Source organism: Macrobrachium nipponense, chromosome 17, assembly GCF_015104395.2.
Source record: "Macrobrachium nipponense isolate FS-2020 chromosome 17, ASM1510439v2, whole genome shotgun sequence".
NCBI classification, from domain to species: Eukaryota; Metazoa; Arthropoda; class Malacostraca; order Decapoda; family Palaemonidae; genus Macrobrachium; species Macrobrachium nipponense.
Window position 1 is genome coordinate 80233702 of NC_087210.1, and position 27918 is coordinate 80261619.

The following is a 27918-nucleotide window of genomic DNA, read 5'->3' on the forward strand; positions in this document are numbered from 1 at the left end:
GGAAAGGAAATTGATGAGAGTGAAAGGTTTGAAAGGTGTGACAGGATGAAAACTTCAAATAATCGTTAGGAGAGGTGGATAGCGAGATGGAAGAAATGTAATATGCATGGAGGTACAGTAAAAGGATTGAAAGGGGTTACAGCAGCTAGTGGCCAGGAGGGACGAAACAGAGAACCGTTAAAAAGTAATGCCTACAGCGCATCGCGTGAGATACACTGACGGCACTACCCTCACCGTCCCCCCCGGAGGACCAAAGAGATATATTTAAGGCTCCATTTCGTGTCTCCATGCTATTGCAGGCAGCTACAATGATTCCATTACTAAGCGAACTGGCTACACACACACACACACACACACACTCCATCGAATCTTATCACCCTCATCGTGTTCCATCAAGAAACAAAAACACAAAAGATTCTCATTTTCTCTCTCCAAGAAAAAGAAAACGGTGACCGTTTCGTGGGTTTGCACTATTGCAACGAAGAAGAAAATGATGATGATGATTCCATTACCTGCACACGATTGGTTTTTAGTTTCGTGTGAAAGAAAACTATTAAGAGATGGTTTTATTTGTCTGTTACGTACGTCCTCAGATCTTAAAAACTACCGAGGCTAGAGGGCTGCAATTCGGTACGTTTGATGACCGGAAGGTGGATGATCAACGTACCAATTTGCAGCCCTCTAGCCTCGGTAGATTATAAGCCGGCACAATAGTTTTCTTTTACAGAAAACTGAAAACTGATGCGTTTCCTTCGCCTCTGGTTGCAGAATAGACTTCATATACCCCCCCCCCTCTCTCTCTCTCTCTCTCTCCGGTCTCTCTCTCTCCTCTCTTCCCTTCTCTTCTCTCCTCTCTCAGTTTTGTTATCAAACAGAAATAGGAATGTAATAAAAGTCTTTTATTACTTTCTCTCTCTCTCTCTCTCTCTCTCTCTCTCTCTCTCCTCTCTCTCAGTTTTGTTATCAAACAGAAATAGGAATGTAATAAAAGTTTTTTATTACTTTCTCTCTCTCTCTCTCTCTCTCTCTCTCTCTCTCTCTCTCTCTCTCCTGTCTCGTCTTGTCGTCAAATAGAAATAGGAGTGTATTAATGGTTTTTTTTATTACTCTCTCTCTCTCTCTCTCTCTCTCTCTCTCTCTCTCAGTTTTGTTATCAAACAGAAATAGGAATGTAATAAAGGTTATTTATTTCTCTCTCTCTCTTTCTCTCTCTGAGTTTTGTCATTGTATTGGTGGTCCTCGAAAAGCAATGGGAGTATACAAAAGCCTCTCTCTCTCTCTCTCTCTCTCTCTCTCTCTCTCTCTTTGTGTCTGTTTCGTCATAATGACGCCCCGACAACCCGCCCCCCTCGTCTTGGCAAAAGGTCTGTCATCTGGAGAGACAAGCCACTTAGTATCAATTAACGACTTAATTACTCCCGAAGGTAATCAATCATCGCCAGTCAAATACTGAGGCTATTAATCAACGGAAACTTGACATTTTTTTTGTTCCAAGTCATTTAATCGGATTTGTTACGCGAATGTAAACTGCTTATGCGAGTCAATTTGTTTTGTTTCTGTCAGAGGCTTTTTGTTATTTATTTAGGAGTTTTATGTATGTATATATATATATATATATATATATATATATATATATATATAGAGAGAGAGAGAGAGAGAGAGAGAGAGAGAGAGAGAGAGAGCGAGAGAGAGAGAGAGACAGCTTACCATTCAATCAATCTTGATGCTATTTCTGACCTGAGCTGACAATGGTACCTATCAAAGCTGGGTCGACTGCATATATATATATATATATATATATATATATATATATATATATATATATATATATGTGTGTATATATATATATACATATGTATATATAAACATATATGTATATATAAACCTAATATTTTATATATGGGTGTGTGTGTGTGTGCGTGCGTATAAAACTTGAATGATTCTATAGTGGAGAGACAGAGACAAGGATAAGTACTACTACCGTAGCACAATTTAATTTTGCAATTTTTACTTTTACTTGAAAAAAAGAATCTATGAAAAAAAAGCACAAAACGTGAGAGAGTAACAATGACCACTGTTACGAAATATTCTATTCAAAACGACACCGAAATATGCCTTTTAATTTACAGTATTCAGTGGGTAATTGGCAGAAAGAATTATTCAAATGAATTTTACAAACCAACTTCCTACTTTTATAGTTAATTCACCTGTTACTCTATCCAGGTAATGGCATTTAAAGAAAAACATGACTAAAATAAATCTATTACATTGTATCAAATGCATTATAAAACCAATGATGAATGCGCAGAAGTTTCTCCGGCGCAATCGAGTTTTCTGTACATAGTCAAGGCCACCGAAAATAGATCATCGGGTGCTCTCGGTGTAATGCTATATGAGCCGCGGCCCATGAAACTTTCAGCCAAGGCCCGGTGTTGGCTTGTCTTGAAGAGTTGCCAGAAGCACGATCATGGCTAAATTTAGCCTTGAAATAAAATGAAAACTGCTGATTTTTACCATCTCTGGCAAAATGGATATATACGACTGAAAGATATATAGTTGAGTCTCTCTCTCTCTCTCTCTCTCTCTCTCTCTCTCTCTCTCTCTTCTCAAGCAAAGAGACCATAGTACCCTAAAAACTGGATAACTCAGAAAGAACGCGATCAAAAATCTTCCAGCCCAACCTTTAACTGCAGAGACCAAAACAACAACACTGGCGACAATGAATTCTTCTTCTCCTTCTTCTTCTCAGTATTATCGGATCACGAACTCTCCAAAAAAGCGAACGGCATAAGAGAGAGAGAGAGAGAGAGAGAGAGAGAGAGAGAGGTGGAACCCGAGTGGAGAGGAAAACCGGACTGCGTAAAATCCATCGTCCAAAAAAGCTGAAACGGGTCTAACGAGAGAGGAGAGCAGAGGAGAGAGTTGCCCAAATTCCTCTCCAAAAAGGGAATGGGAAAAAAAGAGAGAGAGAGAACTGGAAATCCTTTCTCTCTCTCTTCTTCTTCAAAAAGCGAACGGAATAAGAAAGAAAGAAAGAGAGAGAGAGAGAGAGAGAGAGAGAGAGAGAGAGAGAATTGAACGTCTAAATCTGCAAACCGCGTCACTCATAACTATAAAAGATAATCTTCGCCCAATTAATTGTCTCATTTCTCGTATTATCTCATTTCTTAACCGTAACTGGAAAGTTAACGACCAATTCCAGCCCTAAAATGGAATGAAAGAACATAATGCCACGGAATGGAGACAAAGTAATCCTGGCCCTTCCAGGTTTTAACGAATGCACACGGTTCCAGTTTCCAGCGAAGGCCCAAAGCATGGAAGTGAGATGGAGTTAACCGCAGAGAGTGAATGACTGGGTTATAAGACAGTATTTATTCAGATACTCTAAGGACAGCCAACTCAGTCAATGTAAGGGATGGAATATAAAATTTAGGCCAATTGCTGGGACCTAGGAGGTCACTCAGCGCCGAAACAGAGTAAAAATTAGGAGAGGGCGGAAAGAAAGATGGAAGGGAATACGAATGGAGGTTCAGTAAAAGGAATGAAAGGGGTTGCACAGCTAGGGGTCGAAGGGACGCTGCAAAGAACCTCAAGTAATGCCTACAGAGCAGCTAGTGAGGCGTTCTGACGGCACTACCTACCCTCTTACGGTGTCAGTCAAAGTAAGTCATTTACAAATTTCGATACGGGAATGCAAAGCATTTGACTCGCTCAAGAATTGCAAAGACAGTTAATGCACTCAATAGATTTCTTAAAATGATAAAATGCAGAACCAGTAAATAACTCAAAAAAGGTCAACGGATTCAGTCAAGGGCTTTGCAAGGGCATTCATTGAAAATCCGGCTAATTCAGTACAAGACTTCCATGTGAACTAATTCAGCTGAGAGCCAATCTCGCCAAGATTAATTCATCTTCTTTTTTCTTTAGGCAAAGGATTAGCTTTTAATCCTCTTCCCCTATATTCCCTTCGGGCTCTGTGCAGGGAGACTATATAACCTTTCAATGCTGAAGGCGGTGTTCTTTGATCTTAAATACCCACTTTGGCTTTACGTATTATTATTATTAATATATTATTCAGAAGAAGAAACTTTGCCAAATATAAATATAAAATATATATATATATATATATGATATATTATATTATATACTATATCATAGACTATATATATATATCTATAGATATATATATATAGATATAGTATATATCTATATATATATATATATATATATATATATATATATAGATTATATATATATGTATATATACAGATAGATATATATCTATATATATATATATATATATCTATATATATATATGATATAATATCTATATCTATCTATATATAACTAATAATTTATTTTTTTTTATCTATATATATAATATATATATAACTATATATTCTATATAATCTAGGTACGATATTATATCTCTTATCTATACACACACACACACACACATATATATATATATATATATATAGATATATATATATATATATATTATATATATATATATATATATATATATATAAATGTATCAATATTGGAATCAGAATATAAATTTTAGGCCAAAGGACGCTGCAAAGAAACTTAAATTAATGCTTACATATATTAAAAAACGTACATATTCACTAGACAGATCTGAAGAGGAAACGTCTATATATATCGTTAATATATCAAAGTCTATAACAGATCATAAATAATTCATCATTAGGTATAAATCATATAATAATTTTTTATAAATCATAATTCTTTTAAACCTTCACTCTCATATCACTCAGAGCCATGGATAAGGCCGAAGTTTCGTTGCAATATTTCATTTTTTTTTAAATTTTTTTTCGTTTTTTAAGAACTGGTCCATTACGACTCACGTCTCATTAATGGAGTTTCGTAAAGCCGCAATTATCATCCTAGCTCTCATTACGATGATGAAAATAATGACGGCGGCGCTCAAACCAGTCGTAAAAACTCTCTCTCTCTCTCTCTCTCTCTCTCTCTCTCTCTCTCTCTCTCTCTCTCTCTCAAACCAGTAGTACAAAAATGGATAGGCGGTAAAAAATACTTTTTTTATTTGTATGTTGGTCACTGCATTTCGTTTCTGAAAATATTCTCTCTCTCTCTCTCTCTCTCTCTCTCTCTCTCTCTCTCTCTCTCTCTCTCTCAAACACTGGTGAAAAATTCTAAAAGCTGAAAAAATTTTTAGTTATGGCCTAGTGCTCTCTCTCTCTCTCTCTCTCTCTCTCTCTCTCTCTCTCTCTCTCAAGTTCAGTTCAATATCGTAATTACGCAATTACGGAAGGCTCGCCAAATTAATTACGCAAATGGACGTAATATCCTCAGGACTAATAGACATTTTGAAAAGAAGTAATAGGATGAACAACGAGTATAGTTTTTTTTTTGGCATCGAATTTCATCTCTTAATTTTTCCAAAAAATGGTAAGATTTTCTTATACAAAAAAAATAATAATAATATTTAAAAAATCCACGAGACTTATGTAATAAGATATAAATTGAGGGCTGCCTTTAAATTCGAAAAGATGACGTTTGGCGAAATTTATCAAAAATTAAATCATACATTCTGTCCCAGAGAGAGAGAGAGAGAGAGAGAGAGAGAGAGAGAGAGAGAAATTTACATTAGCTTGCACTTTCGTCCTAAATATTACGGAGAGAGAGAGAGAGAGAGAGAGAGAGAGAGAATTTTACATTAGTATGAACATTTTCGTTCTAAATATTCCAGAGAGAGAGAGAGAGAGAGCGCGAGAGAGAGTATATGCACTTTCGTCCTAATATATGATTTACTGATTAGAACGCAAATGTAAAAAAAAAAAAATAATAATAATGCGCTGTATTCGACAGCAGATTTCAACCCGCGCCCCGAGTAAGCTGGAGGTCGGATCACGAATTAGTAGTCACTCCAATTCTAACCTCTAAAATCAAACAAGAGAGAGTCACACGTCTAAATGAAGCTGATTACACCTAAAAATTAGCATTTATACCCAATTAACATAAATTATTAAAATTATTCCAGTGGAGCTAATTACCCGCGTAATTTCAAACTAGATTAAGGCAGGTAACACATTCTGAATACTCCATGGAGATAACTCTATGGAACTAATTCTATGTAACTAAATTTATGGAACTAACTCTATGGAAGTAATTCTAGGCAGACTGCAGTTGTAATAAATTTCATTTCCATCTTAATTTACATCCAGCTGTCTTGTGATTACATTCATTAAAATCAAACGAGCTTGCACAAAGAAAGAGAGAGAGAGAGAGAGAGAGAGAGAGAGAGAGAGAAATATGAACTTTTGCTCATTTAACAAAAAATATTTTTTATTCCACCTAAGTACTGTTAATTTCATTAGAATCAAACAACTTGCGCAAAGAGAGAGAGAGAGAGAGAGAGAGAGAGAGAGAGAGAGAGAGAGAGAGAGAGAGAGAACTTACCCTCAGGCAAATATCAATTCGTACGTACGTTTAATTATCTCATTTGAATTTTTGAGAATTAGACAAAAAATACTCTTCACTCGATTAAAGTACTGAAAACATCCAACTTTTTGTTTGTTTGTTAATTACCAGCGTCCTGTACAAAAAAATAAATAAATAAAAAATAGAAATAAAAAATAGAGCGTTTTATGCCACAAAATATTTTGCTCTACTTAACAAAACTGGTATTGTATATATGCCACTTTAAATCTCATCACTGGACCCAGAATCTAAAAAAAAAAAAAAAAAAAAAAAAAATCTTAATCGGAAGGTGAGAATTCCACGGTGTTACCGCTTACTCGGGGAGTAAGCCTACAAAATACTTTCTTGTTGTTGTTATTCTTGTTGGGGGGAGTAGGAAAGGTCTATTGAAGAGCCAAAAACGGTCTAAAAAAAGGAATTGTGAATTGGCAACAGTCGGAATTACAGTCAAGAATTTCGAATTGGTAACAGCAGGAATGACAGTTCGGAATTCTGAACTGGGAACAGTAGGAATCACAGAGAACAAGTGCAAATTACAGTCTGGAATTCTGAATTGGCAAAATTAGGAATTACAGTGTGGAATTTTGAACTGGCAACAGTAGGAATTACAGTCTGGAATACTGAATTAGCAACAATAATAATGAAAGTTAAGATCGAGGATACAGGTTTCCCAGGTAAAGACTGACTTCGGGTAATGCGCATTACGTATTTGGTGAATACTGATGGTCTAATATCATGCATATATAACGACAATCTTTTTGGCGTATTGATCTCATCTATCTATTGGCATAATAACAATCATATATGAAACTACAACCTTTTGGTATTGATTTTACCTGCCTGTTGGGACAATAGCGAGAATATATAACCACAATCTATATAACAAGAGAAAATGCGACAATGAAACAGGTACGGTTTCGTCCTTACGTTATTTTGGGATCCACGAAGGGGAAAACAAGTCTCTCTCTCTCTCTCTCTCCTCTCTCTCTCTCTCTCTCTCTCTCATTACGCTGTTGGCTGTAATCCTAATTGGCAATTACGTAGCTGCTGCCTCAGATACCAAAACTTCCATGTTTATGACCCCAAAATTATGGGCCTTTATTAATAGAGTATCGATAGGGCATCTCTCTCTCTCTCTCTCTCTCAGAAAAATTAAGGGTACGAGTGACCTGCACTATAGCAAAATGTTTACCTCATAGAGCAAAACGGCGGGGCCTCGTCGAGGTAATTCCTAACCCCCTATCAGGATGAAATCAATTTGGAAGATGCCTCGACGAGGTCATCCAGATCCCCACGAGCGTGAAGCCAATTGGAAGATACCTCGGCGAGGTAGTCCTTAACTTTATATGATAGAACCTTTTTCAAAGATACCTCGACGAGGTAATTATTGTCTCCCACCTGAGTGTAACCATTTAGACGACACCTCACCTGAAAGATACCTCGACGAGGCAATCCTTGACCCAATGAGGATGAAACAAGTTTAGCTACCTCGATGAGGTCATCTTTAACCTCTCCAGAGTGAAACCATTCGAATTGTCCCTTGACGAGGTAATCCTTAAACATAAAAATTGGGTCGTGACTCGTCTTTAGTTAAATGTATATGCTACAACTGGTACGAGAGAGAGAGAGAGAGAGAGAGAAACTCTTCACTTTGTACCTAGGAGAGAGAGAGAATCTAAACGCCTCAACTGGTATCCAAGAGAGAGAGAGAGCGAGAGTCTAATGCTTTTCAATTGTCACCCAGGAGAGAGAGAGAGAGAGAGACCTTACCTTACCTTACAGACCTTACATCTTGTTCGGGTTGCCCCAGGTCCCTCAGTGTGAGGCACCTCTAATGTCTACCAGAGAGTTGCTAGTACATCTTCCGGTATGTTTTGCATCTTCCAATCTTGGATGTCTGGGATGCAGTTTAGATATTTGTCGAGCTTATTAACTTAAACACATCTACGCTCACTCCTGATATATTCCTCAGATGAGCTGGCAACGCATTGGAAATAGACGCTGCATTATGCGATGCTGTGCGTAGTGGATTAATGTCCTGTGTGCTTTCCTTATTTTTCCTGGTATAGTTTTGGGCACTATTAATCTACCTCTGCTTGCTCTTTCTGATATTTTTAGTTCCATGATATTTTCTGCTATTCCTTCTATCTGTTTCCATGCCTGAATTATCATGTAGCGTTCTCTTCTCCTTTCTAGACTATATAATTTTAGAACTGTAGTCTTTCCCAGTAGTCTAGGTCCTTAACTTCTTCTATTCTAGCTGTAAAGGACCTTTGTACACTCTCTGTGCAATATCCTTTTGATAGTGTGGGTACATATCATATTGCAATATTCAAGTGGACTACGAACATATGTTTTATAAAGCATAATCATGTGTTCAGCTTTTCTTGTTTTGAAGTGCCGTAACAACATTCCCATTTTTGCTTTACATTTTGCCAACAGAGTTGCTATTTGATCATTGCATAACATGTTCCTATTCATCATCACACCAAGGTCTTTAACTGCTTCCTTATTTGATGGTCTCATATTAGGTCCCTTATATGCATATAGCTTTCTTTCTCTGTCTCCATAACTTTATTGATTCAAAATTTATCAGAGTTAAATACCATCCTATTTACCTCTGCCCAATCATATACTTTGTTAAGGTCTCTTTGTAGAGCGTTCCTATCTTCATCACAAGTAATTTCTCTACTTATTCTTGTGTCATCTGCGAAACTACTCACTACCGAATCCTTAACATTATGTCTATGTCTTCAATCATAATAACAAACAGTATTGCAGCTAACACCGTACCTTGCGGCACACCGGATATTACCTTGGCTTCATCCGATTTCTCGTCGTTTGCAATAACTATCTGTTTTCTGTTGTGTAAAAATTCTTTTAACCATCTTCCTACTTTATCCGACGATATTGTGTTTTCTAATTTTCTTCGCTAATATATTATGGTCTACTTTATCAAAAGCTTTTGCAAAGTCTAAATAAACCACATCTGTTTCATTTCCGCTTTTCATATTTTTGAATATGTTCTCACGTGGACTAAGTTATGTTTGTGTACTTTTTCGGGTACAAAACCATGTTGTCCTTTATTAAACAAATTTATTTTTTTATTAAATGTTTCATAATATTTTTTCTTCATTACCCTTCATACACTTTCATAATATGTGATGTTAGACTCACAGGCCTATAATTACTTGCCTCTAGTCTTGATCCACTTTTGAAAGTAGGGGTAATATATGCTAATTTGTGCTCATCATAAATCTTTGCCTGTATCTACACTTTGTCTTAATAATATTGCAAGTGGCTTTGCGATAGAATGAACTACTTTTCTTTAACAAAATAGCAGGAACCATTCCATCAGGGCCCTGCAGCAGCTCCATTTTTGTTAATTTCATTAATAGCCTGCACAATATCAGCTTCATAATATCTATGTCAGCTAAATATTCACTATTTTCATCCTTACTTTTGTTATATCTTATCTTCATTATCTATTCTAGGGGTGAATTCTCTCTTATATCGTTCTGCCAGTATGTGCAAATTTCCGTTTTTTCATCGTTAATCTCCCTTCAATTCTCAGAGGGCCTATTCTTTATTTCTTCTTTTATTCATCTTCTTCGCATTATGAGTATAATAGTTTGGGGTTTTGCTTGATAATAATAGGGTTTTGTTTTTTCTTCCAAGTCCCGTTTTTCATTTTCTTTTGATTGTATAATCTTTTGTTCTGCATTTTCTATCTTACTTTTTAGTTCTATAACTTTCCATGCATTTTTTTCTTTTGCAAGACCTTTTTTCCACTTTCTGATTTTCTGGAACAAGATCCTTCTGTCTCTTGGTATGCATGGATGATGTTTACTTTTCTTCTTCGGTATATATTTTTCCCACTATTTTCTCCAATATTTTATATAATATCTCCGTATTTACCCTTATGTCATCACTTACGAAAATGTTATCCCAATCTTTGTTTAATTCTTCATTAATTTCTGACCATTTTATATTTTTTTACTGTAGAAGTTGTATTTTCCATATCCGTCCCACTTTTTCATTTCTTGCTTATCTCTATTTTCACTTGCTTTGGAATGAACTGTTAATTCTATGACATTATGGTCTGAAATACTCGCATTATAAACTATTATTTCTTTAACATAATTCATCTCGTTCACAAATACTAGGTCTAAAGTATTTTCCTTTCTTGTTGGCAGGTATTTATTTGTTGAATGTTTTGTATTCTAGTAGGCATATCTAATAGCTTTCAAATTGCCTCTTATCTTCTGCACTACTATTACTCTCTTTTTTATATGTATAAGTACAACCACAATCTCCTATTCGTTCTTTCCATTCTACGAAAGGAAAGTTGAAGTCACCAGATAGGAGAATAGTCCAGTCCTTGTGATTTCTACATATATCATCCAATTTTTCAATTATTAAGTCAAACTCTTTAGTATTAGGAGGTCTATATATTACTATGTTCATCAATTTTTAAGATTCAAAATTCTACCGCTATTAGTTCACATTCTGAGTTACTATATTTCTCATATATTTTTCCTTGTTTTTTGTCTTTCCCATATATTGCGGTTCCCCCTTGTTGATTCCTATTTTTTCTATTGATCTATAAGTTTGGAACCCTTTTATTTGATCATCATTCCCAGTCTCTTGGGAATACCAGGTTTCACTTATATTCATTAATCTATTTTCTTTTCATTTTGGGTTAGTTCTTCTAATGTACTCTATTTTTCTTTTTGAGTTACTCGTAACTAAACCCTGCGCATTCATCACTATGATGGTTTGCGTGTTTTCTCCTTCATTTAATTTAATACTGGTAGTAATAAGGATTTTCCCATGTCTCTTTCCTGTTCTGGTATGTTGTTCTTTTTTTCATTTCCAGAAATTCTGACATTAAAAAAATCCAACTTTTCCATAATATTTGATCTTCCTTCATCATAATTATTCATTTTGTGTCTGAATCTGCAATTTTCTCCGTTTCTGCAATATCCTCTTGCATAATAAATACAGTTATTATCTCTTGAGTAGAATTTCGGAGCTGATGCTTTGAAATTTTTTGCTGACACCTCTGCATATCTCATTGGTGGTTTGCTTTTCTCTTTTACCTGATATTCTTGATTTCTCTCTTATTTGTTTCTTTCTTATTGGATTTTATTACTTGGTTCGGTTATTTATTTGATTATGATTCATGGCTACAGGGTGCATATATTTGCATTTTTTGTCGAACTTACATCCTTTTCCTTCTTTTAGGTTTTTACATATTTTTGGATGCAGATCTCTGCAATCATCCCCATATCCATCTAAGTATGCACATTTACCATATATTTCATAGTTTTGACATATCTTAGGATGTTTGTAGTAACATCTTTCTCCAAATCTGCAATTCCCTCTTTTCAAAAGGTTGCAGATTTTGTCTTTCTTGTCTATTTTTTCCTCTTTCCCGTCATTGTATAGATCTGGGTAGAGCCTCTTCGGGATTTGCTTTTCTGTTGTCATATCGTAATTTATTTCTTCGTAGGTATGCTGCTTTACTGCCTCATATGTAGTATCAATGAGTATCTCTGCATCCTACTTTATCTTGTTCTTTGTTTTTCCTTATTTTTTTCTGTCATTTCATTTTTTGTTTACTTCTCTTCCGTTTTCCTCTTCTTCTTTTTCTTCTTCTTCTTAGAAGATTAGATTTATAAATGAGGTTAACTGGATCCTTACCTTGCCTGAAGAATGAGTCTAGACTCCACCATTTTAATCCGTTCCTCAGTCGGCACACCTGTGAAAGAAGATGAAACAATGAAATTATCATTCGAACAGAGAGGGATGTAATGTTATAAATGGATAATCATCATCACATACGGACATTGATACACAAACACACATACACACACATGTAGTCACTACTTTGACTATACTCTGTTTTTTTCCATCTGTCCATCCGCCTGTGGTGTTTGCGCATGGTAACACTGCGTCCTGGGCTTTAAATAATATCTTATTTCGAATATTAACGGTGTAATTCGCATACAGTAAATTATTAAAACACTTTTCAGTTGCAAATGTACACCCAGATATCCTTTTATTTACCTAAAACTTACACATAGCGTAACTATCTAAAGCCCGGGACGCAGTGTTACCATACAAAAAACCAAAGGCGGGTGGAGAGAGGAAAAAAAAAACAAGAGTATAGTTATCTACGCGTCACATACTCCGAGTTGCTATGATTTTTAGTACTAAACATGGCGGAAGCTTCTTGGGACGAAGTGATTAGTACTAGGCCCCCAGGGATCAAAGTATTTTATACACCCATTTCTATATTGTGTGGTCGATAAATTATATATTAATAAATATGTTCGTGCGGCCGTCTACTTTGCATTTACCAGGAGGTGTTTAGTACTAGCGCCTCTCAGTGAGTGACGCGTATACAACAAGCCAGAGCGCCACCCATAGTACATGTATAATAAAGCACACTGGAATTTAACATAACTTACCTAAAGTCTGGCTACCGTTCACTCAGAAATCGAATCTGGGACCTCTAGCGCGTGTGTATGTGTGTAACAAACTCAAAAATAGGCTCCATTTAAGAAGTTAAAGTCGTAAAATGATATGCACATATTGTACCCAAACTGCTTTCAGCTTTCAGGATAATTACGGCTCTCAGGAGCTACTTACGACTTAATTACAAAGAGGAAACAGAAGCAAGAATGATAGCGCGACACTTGAGTGAATAATGGACTATATTACTCTAGTCTGCCTGCGCATTGCTACGTCACACACACACACACACACACACAGAGAGAGAGAGAGAGAGAGAGAGAGAGTAAATATCTCATTCGAATCTCACGGAGCCATCAATTATACACATGAACCTCTTCGATAATCTCTGCAATTTGTCATTCTGAAAAATTATAATTGCTCGAGTCAGAAATAATCCATGAATCTCTCTTCCCCTCTCTCTCTCTCTTTGTCTTTGTCTGGCTGTCTGTCTCTCTCGCCAATTATTGGGAACTTAGACTAAATCACATGAACAATTTACCTTTTAAGAAAAAAAAAATTGTCTAAGGCATAAACAGACTAAATTCGTCTAGCCATTTAACAAAGCCATTTCCATTATGACACATGATTCATATAAAATAATAAGCGTGGCACTATGTCTTCATTCTCTTGGCTGCCAAATCATGTATGAATTCATTATCCAACTCATAAGCAAATCATCAGAAACATTATTATTATCTACGTACATTAACCTCCTACCTGAACACCCTGTCAATTCAATATTATATATTCAATATTATATTATACATAATATATTCAATATTATATTATATATTATATATTCAATATTATATTATATATAATTTTCCTAAATACTGACCTCCCCAAGGGTTTAAACCTGGTATGTAGCCACCTTTGTGGCGTGTTTAGTACCACAAGCCCGTTGGGGGTTAACGAAAAACGTAAACAAAAGACTGTCAATATCACAAAGACAAAGACACCTGAGAAATATTGTGAATTCTTTCCCTTGTGATTTCATTAAAGGCATCTATAAATTAATGTGACTTTTTTTCCTTAAGAATTTTTTCTTAGCCAAATTGTGACGTTTTTCCTGTGCCTTTTTTCCCTGTGACTTTATTTCCTAGCCAAATTAACTTTTTTCCCTATGCCTTTTTTCCTAGCCAAATTGTTACTTTCTCCTGTTACTTTATTTCCGGCCACTATCGACTTACATAGGTCTAATGTCGTCTAATTTTCAAGTTTCTACCCTTTTACTAACACAGCCATTTTTTTTTCTTTTTTGTTGTCAGTGCCAAAGTATAAGTAGAACTTTTTTCAACAACAAAACAACAACAACAACAACAACAATAATAATAATAATAATAATAATGATAATAATATAGCCTCAATACATTGTACGACCTTTTTTCCCATTATTGACAAAAACATTCTCAGCTAAATTCTCACCACCTTTCCTATCTATCCACACCGAGACAACAAGAAATGTATAGATTAAACTACCTAGAAAAGCAGAGTAGTAATTAGTCTCTGAGCGAGAATTATTACCCCACAATCTGCTCTACTTTCTTTATTCAATAACAACATTTTCCCTTTAACACTCCCACTGATTGCCTCCGCCCACCAGATGCTTACTAATTACTGTAGTTCTACAGCTCTGGACAATTTACAAGATGGACCACCCGCGGAGGCTTACAGGTTCGTCATTAATAACTTAAGTTATAACCAGAAACTTCTACTTCTTCCCATTAGTTAACGTCGGTAATTTGCATCCACTTTCCGGGAGCCGAAATCAGAGTAAATAACCGAAAACACAATTTGCATTAATTATAACAACGTCGAACAACGAGCGTCGTTCATATATATAATAAAGAATTACCGGTGGTTTTGGCCTAATTCATTTTGTATTCAGCGCCGTTTCGATCAATTCAGAGGAAGCCGTTGCAAAAAATATTCTTCCCATTTTACAATAACAAATGCTAAATCCATTTTATAATATGTTTGTCACTTCTAAATATTGACTCTGATATGCAAATCACTCGGAAACGGAGATATAGATTTATTCCCGCTCATACACACACACACACACGTAGATCCGTCGAAATCACATACATTTATCAGAGTTGTAGTATACACACACTCACCACTAAGCTTAGTGTTCCATTATATTACTTATCATGCTAAGAAATATCTGTCGAGTCGTTTAAATGCGCTGACAATACTAAATTATAATAATACTATTCAAGATGATAGCATTAGTTGAATCAGCACGGGCAGAGAATCAATGTTATCGTCAAGTAACTTACTTAAAATTTATAAAACTAGGTCTAGGGATTCCCACTTATATCGCAGGTTCCACCATTTTTACTGCAGTTCATAAGGCCTATAATTCGATAGCCTTTGTATTTACTACATCTTACAAGGTTTGTAACCGTTATAATCTATGTTATCCTTTGGTTTCCTCTATTATAGGAGTTATTGCTTTACTGAACGTGTGTATGTTAATTATTTCAAAATGTTTTGTATATTTGTACATCATAATATCAAGGAAAACAAACTACTTCTGTCCTTCAATCACTTTTCAACTGTCTCTGAAAAATCAAAATCCAGTACAAAAAGAACAGTGTCGGTGTAATGGTCCTAGACCTAGCTAGACTTTTCAATGCTGGTCTGATCCTTGGAAAACTGTGTGTGTGTTTGTGTGTGTGTGTGTGCATATCATATGCACACACAAGAGTATACTGTGAATACAACAAAGCAAAAAATGTGAGCAATAGAGAGGTCTAGCCACCCGCCGACACCATTCTTTAACAGGGGACAAAACGAGATGAAAAATATGAGGACAAGAGACTCACGTCGCCTGAGACACTTTTCACTCCCCGATATTTAATCGCTTAAAAGCACCGATAAAGAAGTAATCTCAGAGATTAAGGATTCCATTATGGAGATTACAACGTCTGTAGCTCGATGGTTGACTGGGGAAGGGGGAAGGGGAGGGGGAGGGGGGTTTGAAGGCATGAGGAAAGAATGGAGGGGTTGTTCCTTAACAGGATTACCGAGAACCGCATGGTGGCCGAGCAGTGAACTGCACATTTCGGTTTAGACCGAGTCTATTTATCGGTTCCTTTCAAATCCTTTTATTATCGTCTGTTTTAATATCATATATCATATCAATTACCTTCATTTATCATAGCTTGGGGCTGAAATTCCTTTTATACTAACAACGCCTAAGGCAATCAAGTCCAATCCTAACACCAATTCACTAAAACCCAGTGGCTCTCACTATATCTGTTCGTATCAATTTTTCGAAAAGTCGACTTGCAATTAACAGAAATTACAAAGGACAATTAACGTGATATCTTCCGTACGATCGCATTAAAAATGTATATCACTCTGTGATATATCGCGAGTAATTACCAACTATTGCACTAGTGAAAATTCACAGCAAAAAAACATTTACAACCTCGTTTCGCCGTGACCTTTAATGAGCTAAATATTTCGCCAAATAGCCTGATATTAACTTTGGATATTCTAAAATATTAACTCTCCATTTTGTCTAAAGTAACATGCACGGTTACCAGTACACAACGGCATTTAGTACTAAACTGCTGTCATTGCATTGAAATCTTAAGTACTCATGTTAATATTTAACGACTCACAGGCACATTATGATATTTCAGGGGTTGTAAATCTAGTTTTTCATCTCGTGATAACATACTGCATAAGATAAATGTGTATAGAAAAGTAAAGTCCACAGTACTAGGTCTATATTGCTATATACAGATAGCTTTCAAGTTGCCGAAAGCTACGTGTATTTTTAGCAATACATTTCATATATATACAACCGTGGACTTTTATTTTTCCATTTAAAGATCACGAGAAAGTGATGATACCAAATAATAGATGTGTATCTATTTAAAAAAAAAAAAGCAGTTGTCTAGTAAACATCATAAATCAAAATCCAGTTCGTTATATCACTGGCTAGTCTATTGTCGATCGCTGGGATTTGATATAATCCCAGTTCGCTAAAACCGACTAGAATCGTCATTGTTACGTACGTTATTTATACTCGTAGTTAACGGACGTAACCACGTAACCCAGGATTATTTACAAGGTATATATAACCCCATATAACATACTAATAAATTAACGCCAAAGCAAGACATAGCAACATGCTTGTCAAGTCCACTTGAAGCTCCCTATAACATAGAATTTCTATGGACATGCTATAGATCTAGATCTATGGGACATAAGCGTCCAAGTGGTCCTATAGGTCTAGGCGCGCGCATTTCGCGTGAGCTTAATCGGAGCGTCCTCCAAGAAGGAAATGTTATGAGAATAAATTCGAGATTTGTTAATCGACAATGGAAGACTGAACTAACTAACTGCCTTTTCGTTAATCTTGAAAGAATAAATAAAAAATTAATATCGCCAGAACTCCTTACGCAGGAACACTATAGTACCATCCTATACACTCAACAAACATGAATGACAAAGCCGACTGAGGAGTTTATTTATTTATATATACAAGCAAACTCTTGATGGGCGAGAAAAGCATGGATTTTTGAGACTGGTCTAATTATCCGCAAACTACTCCTTTCTTACCGGCTCCCAGACCAACACCAGCAGGCGCTCGAGGTTTGGAATGATATTACTCTAACCGGCGTCGTGATCGCGAGTAGAACTTGAACTTGTAGTGAAAAGTGCTCTCTCTCTCTCTCTCTCTCTCTCTCTCTCTCTCTCTCTCAAGTCGTTGCAGTGTACATGTGATTACGAACAGCTCTCTCTCTCTCTCTCTCTCTTAAGTCGTTGCAGTGTAGCTGTGATTACGTATGTATATGTGATGTTAGGTCTCTCTCTCTTTAGTCATTAGTAGTGTACATGTGATTACAAATGTATATGTGATATCATAGCCCCCCCCCCCCCTCTCTCTCTCTCTCTCTCTCTCTCTCTCTCTCTCTCTAGCAGATAACATGCGTTTACATGTCTTTATGTGATGTTACATCTCGCTCTCTCTTAGTCGTTAGCAGTATACATGTGATTATAGATGTACTACATGTGATGTTACAGCTCTCTCTCTCTCTCTCTCTCTCTCTCTCTCTAGTAACGTGCGAACGGACTATGAAGTACACAAGCCGCTACAGAACTCTGCGTTGTCGTAAGTAAATAATAATTTTCATATGTTTATTATTATGATAGTTTAATATCTGTACAAGGTCCCGTTTGAGTCATGTTGAGTAGTTACTATCTGTCGATATATTGTGTCAGTGAGTATTTTTAAAGCTTTAAGACATTAAAATATTTACTAATTGTCCCCAGTTACCGATATATTTTTATATTTTATCTCGTCGGTCGAAATGACTTTTTCTAATATATGCAACTAACCTCGCGGGTGCTGAGCTACCAAAAAATTATTATGAAACATTTTTTTTGGTTAGTCATGGCGGTACTTTGATATGGAATGTTTTTCGAGTTGCTGGAATTGTAGCGTGCTACTTTTATTGTGTGGGATTGGCCAATTTTTTACCCCCAACACTTAGTTTTGTTTATTTCCTGTATTTTTACAAGGAAAAAACTGAAATGGGTCTTTACCCTAGTCCTACCAAGAAGGTTACGATGACTATTTGCAATTGTTTGCGTAAAAAAAAAAAAAAAGTATCTCAGAATGGCATGTTGTGTACAGTTCTTAGGCCCATAACCATCTCGTTATATGCAAATTGAACTTACAAAAAAAAGTGTAGTTGTCTTTTTCACTTAATTATTCATGATTCGATTTAATTTATCCCCAAGATAGTGCTATAGCAGTGGAGGAAAGTTCTGATTGGAAAATTAATTAGTAATTAGTCCAACGTCGATAGGCCGAGTTAATTTTTATGAAGGTTGAACTCTCGTGTGAAAAGAACATGTTATGCGCATAGGGCTTTCCGTAACCAAATATTTATGTTCCTCTGTTGCTGCAAGGTGATTGTTATATATATTTTCCATTCTTGTACCGATAGATATGTCGCCTCATCGCTATTCTCGTCAGAATTATTTACCCATTTGACGCTCGTGGACCACCACTCCCCCTTAACCCCCCCACCAAAGAAAAAAAAAGAGTAAACGCTCTTAAGAATGCCATTCATTACCGGCCAAGGAATGATATATGTCGTAGCCCAAGATTTCGAGGAATCCTCGACCTTACAGCCCGCCTGTAGAGGTCAGACTCGAATGCTCTCCGCGCCCGGGCAAGGGGCTTTGACCCTTATGAGCTGCCCATAAGGTCGAGAATGGTCAGCTCTGGGGCATCCCGCTGTGTGAGACACGCCCCTAATGGCCAGAGAACAAAGGAAAGGTGTCGGACCATGAAATCGTAATTGTAGGTTTCAGATAAGAACATGGGCTAGAAGTCAACACATCTTATGGTCTGTTAGATTGATAGCCTACCTCTCTCTCTCTCTCTCTCTCTCTCTCCTCTCTCGCCATGGTTCAGCGGCACCACAGAACGCGGGAGCGCTCTCTCTCTCTCTCTCTCTGAATCATATTCTGCTTAAGAGGTGATTCGCAACACATAATAATGTGGTAATAACTATACTCTGTTTTTTTTTCATCTGTCCATCCGCCTGTGGTGTTTTTGTATGGTAACACTGCGTCCCGGGCTTTAGATAGTTACGCTATGTGTAAGTTTTAGGTAAATAAAAGGATATCTGGGTGTACATTTTCAACTGAAAAGTGTTTTAATAATTTACTGAATGCGAATTACACCGTTAATATTCGAAATAGGATATTTTTATAATCGTTGAATGTAAGCTGAATGTAACTGTCTAAAGCCCGGGACGCAGTGTTACCATACAAAAACACCACAGGCAGATGGACAGATGGAAAAAAACAGAGTATAAGGATTTCCTCAAATAATAAGAATGTTTGGGTTGTATGGGTAGGTGGAAGGGACTTGATGGTGTTGGGTGTAGAGGGAACTTGTAGGGGGCGGGGGGCGGGGGTTAGGTGTATCGGTGTTGGAGAGGGTCAGCACTCACGGTGGTTGGAGATTGGCTCATACTATATAGGTCTACGGTTTGCATTGGTTAGCGTCGAGTAAAGTAATATTTAGAAGCCAAAGGGGAATAGTTATTGTTTGAGGGATAATAGCATTCGTAAAATTTTTTCATCGTTGTTAAATCGATGTAGTGCAGTGAAACTACCCTGTGAGAGTGTTATTTAAGTGGCTCTTCAAACTTAAAGGTGGGTACACACGTGCGAACCGAACCTTGTATTGTAACCGATTCTTGTAACAAAAACGCAAGTGTGGACGGTTCCTCGAACCCGAACCCCGAACCCGCGAGGTTGCCCTCCGTCCCGCCAATTGTCGGTTTTTGGGCCCCGCATCAAAGGGAGGTCTCTTTGAACGTTACGCCATGTGTGGACGGGACCTGTATGACACGCGTAACAACAGAGGTTGCTGAACTTGTTAACACCGACTATGAACAAGACTGTCCATAGTAGAGTCCCTTGTTTGGTCAGTCAGTACGTATATGTCTACCATGGCTGATTGAAGTGACGAAGAGGTCCTTCAATTTATTAGCTATTACGAAGAAAAGACTTCACTGTGGCCAGAAACTTCTTGGAATCTCAAGTCAGCGAGTAATTCCCGACCACTGTATTCTACCCTTCTAGTATATAACCTTGATTGCCACCATCTTCTTTTATTTCGCTTCATCTTCGTTAAATAATGTGTATAAATGTACGCGGCAGCTGCTACTTGCATGGTGGCCATCGTCGGTAAACAACCCGGACAGAGACAGACTGGTGATCGCAGTGGATTGAAATGAAGTTACGTGCTTAACGTGGTTACGGTTCGTCCTCTACATTTTGACACCTTGTAACCGTATATGCGTAACTCAGTTACACATACAAGGTTCGGCTCTCACGTGTGTACCCACCTTAAGATATCCAAAAGTTTTATGGGTCACGTCCGAAATGTTTTAGTAAACAGCTAAAGACCTGAGTTATCTTAGACGCTGTTGCTTGAATTCTGTTGGCTTCGTCCTTTTGGATGCCAAAATCTCCCAGATGAGACCCGAGGGTATTTTGCATATTTGCTTTCCAGTCTTTTTAAGTGGAATGGAAAGCACGGAAGTAGCTTACGCTGTAAGCTGCCTTAACGGTAAAAGCTTATTATAGACGCATTGGGTGGCTCATTGACGCGACAGGAGAAATGTGTTTGAGGACATTTTGTGTAAGTTTTTTTTTTTTTTTTTTTTTTTTGTTTTTTTTTTTTTTTTTTTATCCTGAGCAATTAAAACTAGATCTTGATAACGTGCATTAGTTCGTTGGCGTCTTATAATTTACTTATCTTAGTTAAACGCTTTTTTTCTCCACATAAAACCTTCAATTAGACTTACAATTGGTGACATTAGGTGACGTTTCTCGACAAGGTCCACTATTAGCGTTTACATTTTAGTAGATTATTTAGCTTCGAGTTCGGTTAATTTTGGTGGTAGTGTAGGCCTATTTTATGAAAAAATACGTATTGCTAAATTTCTGGGTAATATTTGATAGCGCACCTTTGGAAAAGCTGACAATTTGCGTATTGTATTTTTTTTTTTTTTTTTTTTTTTTTTTTTTTTTTGCATTGTTAATGTTTCCTTTCTGTCATGCATCGAACATAGTTGTATATGGACTGCCTAATACCAGTTGAAGTTTACGAGATTTCGGTCAGAAGTTTGCATTTATTTTGCTCCTAATTTTTCCATCAAGGATGTTGTATATAGACCATCACAGTAGTCCGATAGTTAGCTTGCAAATCATTATATAAATAAAATAAAAGTTTCATAACCTCTGTTGAACCCATCTTAGTACATTAGTTTATTGCCAAGTTTAAAAACTTTCGTAGCTGGCTAGTAATACAATTTACCTTTTTTTTTTAAATCATATAATTGCCATTACAATGCAAGAGTCTAGTTCTTGGGTGTCAGTTTGCCATTTTCGATTCTGTCATCACTATGACATTCCTGTTACTTGGCTTATTATGGTGGTTGAAACGATGTAGTACTTAATAAAACACAGGAGAGTTTTAGTCCATTGACAAACGAGCACTGGGAGCCGAAAGTAATTATAATAAGACTTCCTTTTTGTATTTTAAACTTTTTCATTCACTTCTAAACAACAGGAAACTATAAATTTCAGAATACAGCCTATCAAAAAAAAAGCAATATCGTCCTTGAATCCTATATTGGCTAATGTAGGCCTAGTTGTAAAGGTGGAGTCTCAAATTGATCAAGCTGTCGACTTCGAAGTTCGAACAGAATTTACTGACTTTTCAAAGAAAATGATGGAATATTCGACAAAGTGTGATCGATCTTGTTCGAGTGTTTCCATTTTTCATCAGTTTTGTCAGTTATTAAAAGTTTTTATTTCCGTTATTGAATAATGGACAGGCTATATTATATCAACGATTTGGCGTTTGTTATATATTGCAGGTTGGAGCAATAAAGTTTGAGGACACGGACTTTTTTAGCTTTATCTAGATCATTTATTATGATTTATTATGGAGAGTTTGTTTCTTAAATGTATGAAGGAAAGGCTTACTTTTAAGTTTTTATCTTTAGTTTTACTTATTGCTTGTGGGAAAATTATTTCCCTTGTATCTTGCTTCTGGGTTATCTGCGCAATTGCTCTCTCTCTCTCTCTCTCTCTCTCTCTCTCTCTCTATGTAACACAGTAACTCACACACACGCACACAAACAATAGTCTCATAGTAACTAAAACTTATTGAGAAACTGCTCACCGTGAATGTACCCTGAATTATCTCTCTCTCTCTCTCTCTCTCAAACAATGGTCTCATAGTAACTGAAAGCTATTTAGAAGCCGCTCACCTGGACTGTAACCAAATTATCAATAACTTTTAGAAGACGCATCACTTATACCGTCTCCAGGGAACGAAATATTCCAGGGGATCTTCCAGACAATACATTAAGTGCTCTAAACCAGCCAGTCCCTCGTACCATTCCCTGATCCAGGACCCTGAAGCCATCTTAGACCAACTCAACTTCACGCGACCCGGTATTGAAGGTTGTAATTAAGGAACGCATTTGCTCACCTAGTGCCTTTTATTTTCTTCCATTGAAAATCCATTCATAATGCTTGCAGAAGGGATGAAGAGAATGGTATGATAATCCTCTCTCTCTCTCTCGTCAAATACATCGCGAAGTTTTGTGTAAGGAAAGACAGATGCATTAGACTTAAGCTTTTTGGGGTGGTGCTGGAAGAGGGTGTTGTGTGATTGGGGGAGAGGGAGGGAGGGAGGAGGAGGAGGGAGGGATGGGAGGAGGAGGAGGAGGGAGGGATGGGAGGAGGAGTAGGAAGGAGGGAGGGAAGGAGTGGTAGGATGTGAATTAGACCTATGTAGATTGCGTTGTTTTTCCGTAGTGGTTCGTTCGAAAAGGTAAATATTTGAGATACTAGAGCAGATTAGGCAAATAAATAAATAAGATAAATAAAGGAGGTAGGGGGAAGGATTTCCGATAATACAGAGATAAATGTACTTTTAAAGAATTCGATAACCGAACAACAGAAACTGTAAGTTTGGTTAATTGAAGGGGGGAAGAACATTTACTCATAGCACGAAGCAATAAAGCAGACTGAGTCATAGTGAATACCGTTTAATAACCGGAAACTCACAACAGAGAAAGGTTATGCGTTTAATATGCCCGTGAATGGGACAGCATTGAAGCAGTGGCTTCAAAGAGCCCGGAAATAAAATTTTTGGAGAGGGCTTACCCCGGGCTTCAATTTGCAGGCAGAGGGAGAATTGAAGAGCGCAGAAAAATCGTATAGTGTAAATGAAAACAAAGAGAGAGAGAAAAAAAAATCTTGTTTCCCTGAAGCCAATGTGTAGCAGAATAAAAGACTGGAAATGTTTAAATCTTTGTACTAGGATACAATGCTTGTTTTTGCTTCTGGAATGCAGTGCTGGAAAATGCTGATGCTGGAAGCTGCGTAGATGAGTGATGCTGTAAACACTGCTGCACGTATATTACATTTCCTCTCTCTCTCTCTCTCTCTCTCTCTCTCTGTGTGTGGTGTGTGTGTGTGTGTGTGTGTCAGGTCGTTAGCAGATTACGTATGTACATGTTACGGCTCTCTCTCTCTCTCTCTCTCTCTCTCTCTCTCTCTCATAGAGAAACCTTCGTCAAAATAGGATTTTAAGATTTCATGGGGATTTTCTTTTTCTTTTTTAAATCACATGAGACGACAAATTCCGCTTACCAATACTTGAGTGGACGAAGCTATTACCCGTAGTACCATATCCTGATAATGAAATCACGTAGCGTTTTGCTGACAGGACATCAAGGATACACACACACACACACACAAAAGCAGTTTCTTGAGAAGGTTAAGTCGGTGCTAGTTTGGTTTGTTTTAACTACTCAGAGGTGCTAGTACTAAACATGTCGGAAGCTCCTCTAGGAAGCCGTGATTAGTACTTAGCCCTTCGGTGCTGTGATCTAAGTTATATACACTCATTTCTATATTGCGTGTTCAACAAAGTATATCAATAAACGATTATCTATGTGCGGCCGTCTGCTTTACATTCACCCACGGTGTAGCTAGACCGTGCATTCACCATACCGGTGCTTAGTACTAGCGAGACTTGGTACTATAGCACCTAGGAGTAAGTGAAGCGTAGATCACAAGACAAAGTACCACTGTTAAGTTACATTATCCAGTGCTTTGTCAAAGCCCTTTCTAACAATGTTTTCTGAAATCAAGGACCTTCAGAAAACTTTGGTTCTGCGTGTTTTTGTTCGTCTGTTTCTGAGCAGTATTACAACAAGTTATAAAGGATTTTTTTTTTTTTTTTTTTTTTTTTTTAGGAGAATTTGATCTTTGTCTTGGTCTCTTTGACTGTCGATAAATGTCCGGAATTTGGGAGAGAGAGAAATGTTAATTCTGAGGATTAAGGACTAACATCGAATGAGATTGCTTGGTCTTGGCGGAGGTTTGCGGCCTCCGGACGCTCTCCTGTCGCCTTGAAAAGGCAGAATTCCTTTCCATTTTATGATATAGCTTAGTCCTTTGTTGTCATTTAACCTAATTTGATGAAATATGTTTTACGCATGAAATGGAAGATAAAACTTAAGCCAAGAATCCAAGACGCTGCAAAAAGCCTTAAAGTAATGCCTACAGTGCACCACGTGTAGGCCACTGACGACGCTACCTCACTACGGGGGGGGGGGGCGGGTGGAGAGGATATGTAAGTCCAGGTGAATAGGTCTTTCCCAAAATTTTATCAAATCGGATTTGATAATGATTTTTTTTAACGACTTCCAACCCCCCACTTAAGCTAATGTCAATAAAATGTCCTGCTCTTACCTTTGGAGTTTAGCCAGTTTGGAAACATATTTTAGAGGCGAACTTTCAGTATTTTACCCAGTTGCATTTTGGCCGTCTGTGCATTTTAATAAGATGTTTTGAGTTTGGGCGCCATTTCTGATTACACACACAAACACACAATGTATACTCATATAGGAATTTTAATTTTTCCTTCTAAATAATATTCATATATGTATATACATATATGTATATATGTATGTGTGTATGTGTTGGGTATTATATTATAAACAAACAATAATTGTGGTCGTGTGCTAAACTTTTAATAGTATTGATATTTCACACACATATATATATATAAATATATATATATATATATTATATATATATATATATTTATGTCTAGGAAACCCACTAAAATTTGGAAAAAATTTAAAGTTTTTATTTTAGTGGGCTTCCACATATATTCTGCCCTAAAAAGGCAAAACGCATCAACTCCAAAAATGCGATTTTTGAGATTTTTATATCAATGAATCTGCAAAAAGAGGCCAATCTTATCCTGAAGGTAGATTAAGTCTATCTTGCCCGTAAAGAGAGTTTTTGAAACAGGCAAAATGCATCAACTCCACTGGTTTTCTACATTATTTGAGGCAAAAATGCATCACAACCACATTCTTTTGCGCCAGATGCATCAACTCCGGTAATGTTATGGACATGATGCATTTTGCCTGAAAAGGAAAGAAGCACATCATGGAGAATAGTGCGTTACACTATGGACATGATGCGCTTTGCTGAGATACAACCATCCATGATGAATTTTGGTTTTGGAATATGCAATATGCCACGCAAAAACAATGGTTGCTCGCTAGGATTTGTAAAATGCTGTCCAAAGAAAAAGACCAACAACATCGGCAAGTGCAGAAAAAATGTGCTCCCTTATTTATTTTATTCCTTTCTCAATAATTCAGGAAATGAACATAAAGGTTTGCCAGACATTCTTTATTCAAACTCTTGGTTACAGCAGTAATAGGGTCATTGTTGAACTGCTGAAAAATTCCAAAGAGTCTATTGGGGGGATGAACAAAGTACAGTCTGACAAAAGAGAGGCCGGCATATCCCAGCAAATAAGAAAGATCACTCTGTTATTATAAAACATATAGAGAAGTACAATCCTCAAACAGAAGATACATTTCATCAGAAACAAACTTGAGAGAAATGTTTGAAGATTTCAAGTCACACAATCCAGAATATGATTGCACATACAGCACATACTATGCAGTGTTCAAGAAAGAAAAAACATTGGATTTTGGTGAGCCTAAGGAAGACATCTGTGATGTATGTGCTGTTTACCAAAAAAAACCCTTCAAGAGGATGAAATACGGACAGTGTATATAATTCACAAGCAAGTCACATTACTAAGAAGGTGCGAGAAGCTCGGAATGTCGGCCTACAATGAAGACAAAGAAAAAAGAAAAAAGAATGAAACTCAACGATCAAGAGTTTAGCTGTAGATCTACAGAAGTTCTATTGTTGCCAATGATTGAATGGCCTAAGAAGAGTTGTATATTCACTCCTGCCTTATACTTTTCAATAGAAACTTTTGCCATCATAAAGGGAAAAGAATCGAAGGAAGGGAATACGGCTACAGCAAAAGACAAATAACATTATGCAGTGCTCTGGGATGAATCAACTGCAGGAAGAAACAAAGAACATATAACTAATGCATATCTGTCTCTTATCCAGAAGGAAAGATGGAAATGACTTTGAGTGTTTCTGGGCAGAAAAATTGTGCAACACAGAACAAAAATTGGAGCTTATATAATGCCATGGTAATTCTTGTCAACTCTGATAATGAAGTTAATAGCATAAATTTTTAAATATTTAACCGCAGGCCACACATTCATGGCTGCCGATGGTATACATGGCCATATTGAAAAGTCCCTGAGGAGACAAGGTGATATATACGATTATGAAGACCTGAAAATGGTCATTCAAACTCTGTCAAGCGACTAGAAACCCTTGATATCAACAAGAAGGATTTCATTTTCAAGATACCCAGCAATCAATAAACAAGAAGAACAAGGTCACAAGAAGAATCAGACATACCATACTTTAGAAACTCTTGTAGACGTCAAGTTTGAGAAAGGGGCAATAGGATTTCATTACAAGACAACTTTCAGCATGGATAATTATCAATTTTGCAACTTCATCAAAAAAAAACTGTTGAACTATCAAGTGAACTCCTTAAAACTCCCCTGGATAATTGTCCCCAGGGGTTTTATCTTCAGTGAAGAGAAAAAAACATTGTGGAGAAGCTTGTATCAAAATGCCTAAAACCAGAAGAGGATTCTGGATAAATATGCCCGAAAACTCTAGGAGCGAAGATTTGCTGAAGAGTCATATATGTTGATCTGAAATAAAATTAGACTGTTTTTCCTTGAGATCCAAATTAGAGGTTAATTTTTAGGTTAATTTCCAGAAAAGTAAGGTGTCATAATTTTTTTTCTTATTACTATACTGCAATCATTTTGAGTGTTATTTCTTTCTTTGAGTTTTTTGGAAAGGAAATTTTTTTTAGGAATAATCTAAGAATGCCAAGTCAGACTGTAGCATTCAAGTAAAAAACTAATTTTGGATTAA

At 36.7% G+C, this 27918-nt stretch overlaps 1 protein-coding gene across 2 annotated transcripts in view; it reads right to left on the reverse strand.

Moving 5' to 3' along the window:
• The window catches only part of LOC135196358 (trace amine-associated receptor 4-like), a 319564-nt gene that overhangs the window by 33802 nt on the left and 257844 nt on the right, over window positions 1–27918 (reverse strand). For both annotated transcript variants that reach the window (XM_064223137.1, XM_064223136.1), the window contains one exon: window positions 12175–12232. The gene's annotated coding sequence lies outside the window, so the exon portion shown is untranslated. The remainder of the gene's footprint in view (window positions 1–12174; window positions 12233–27918) is intronic.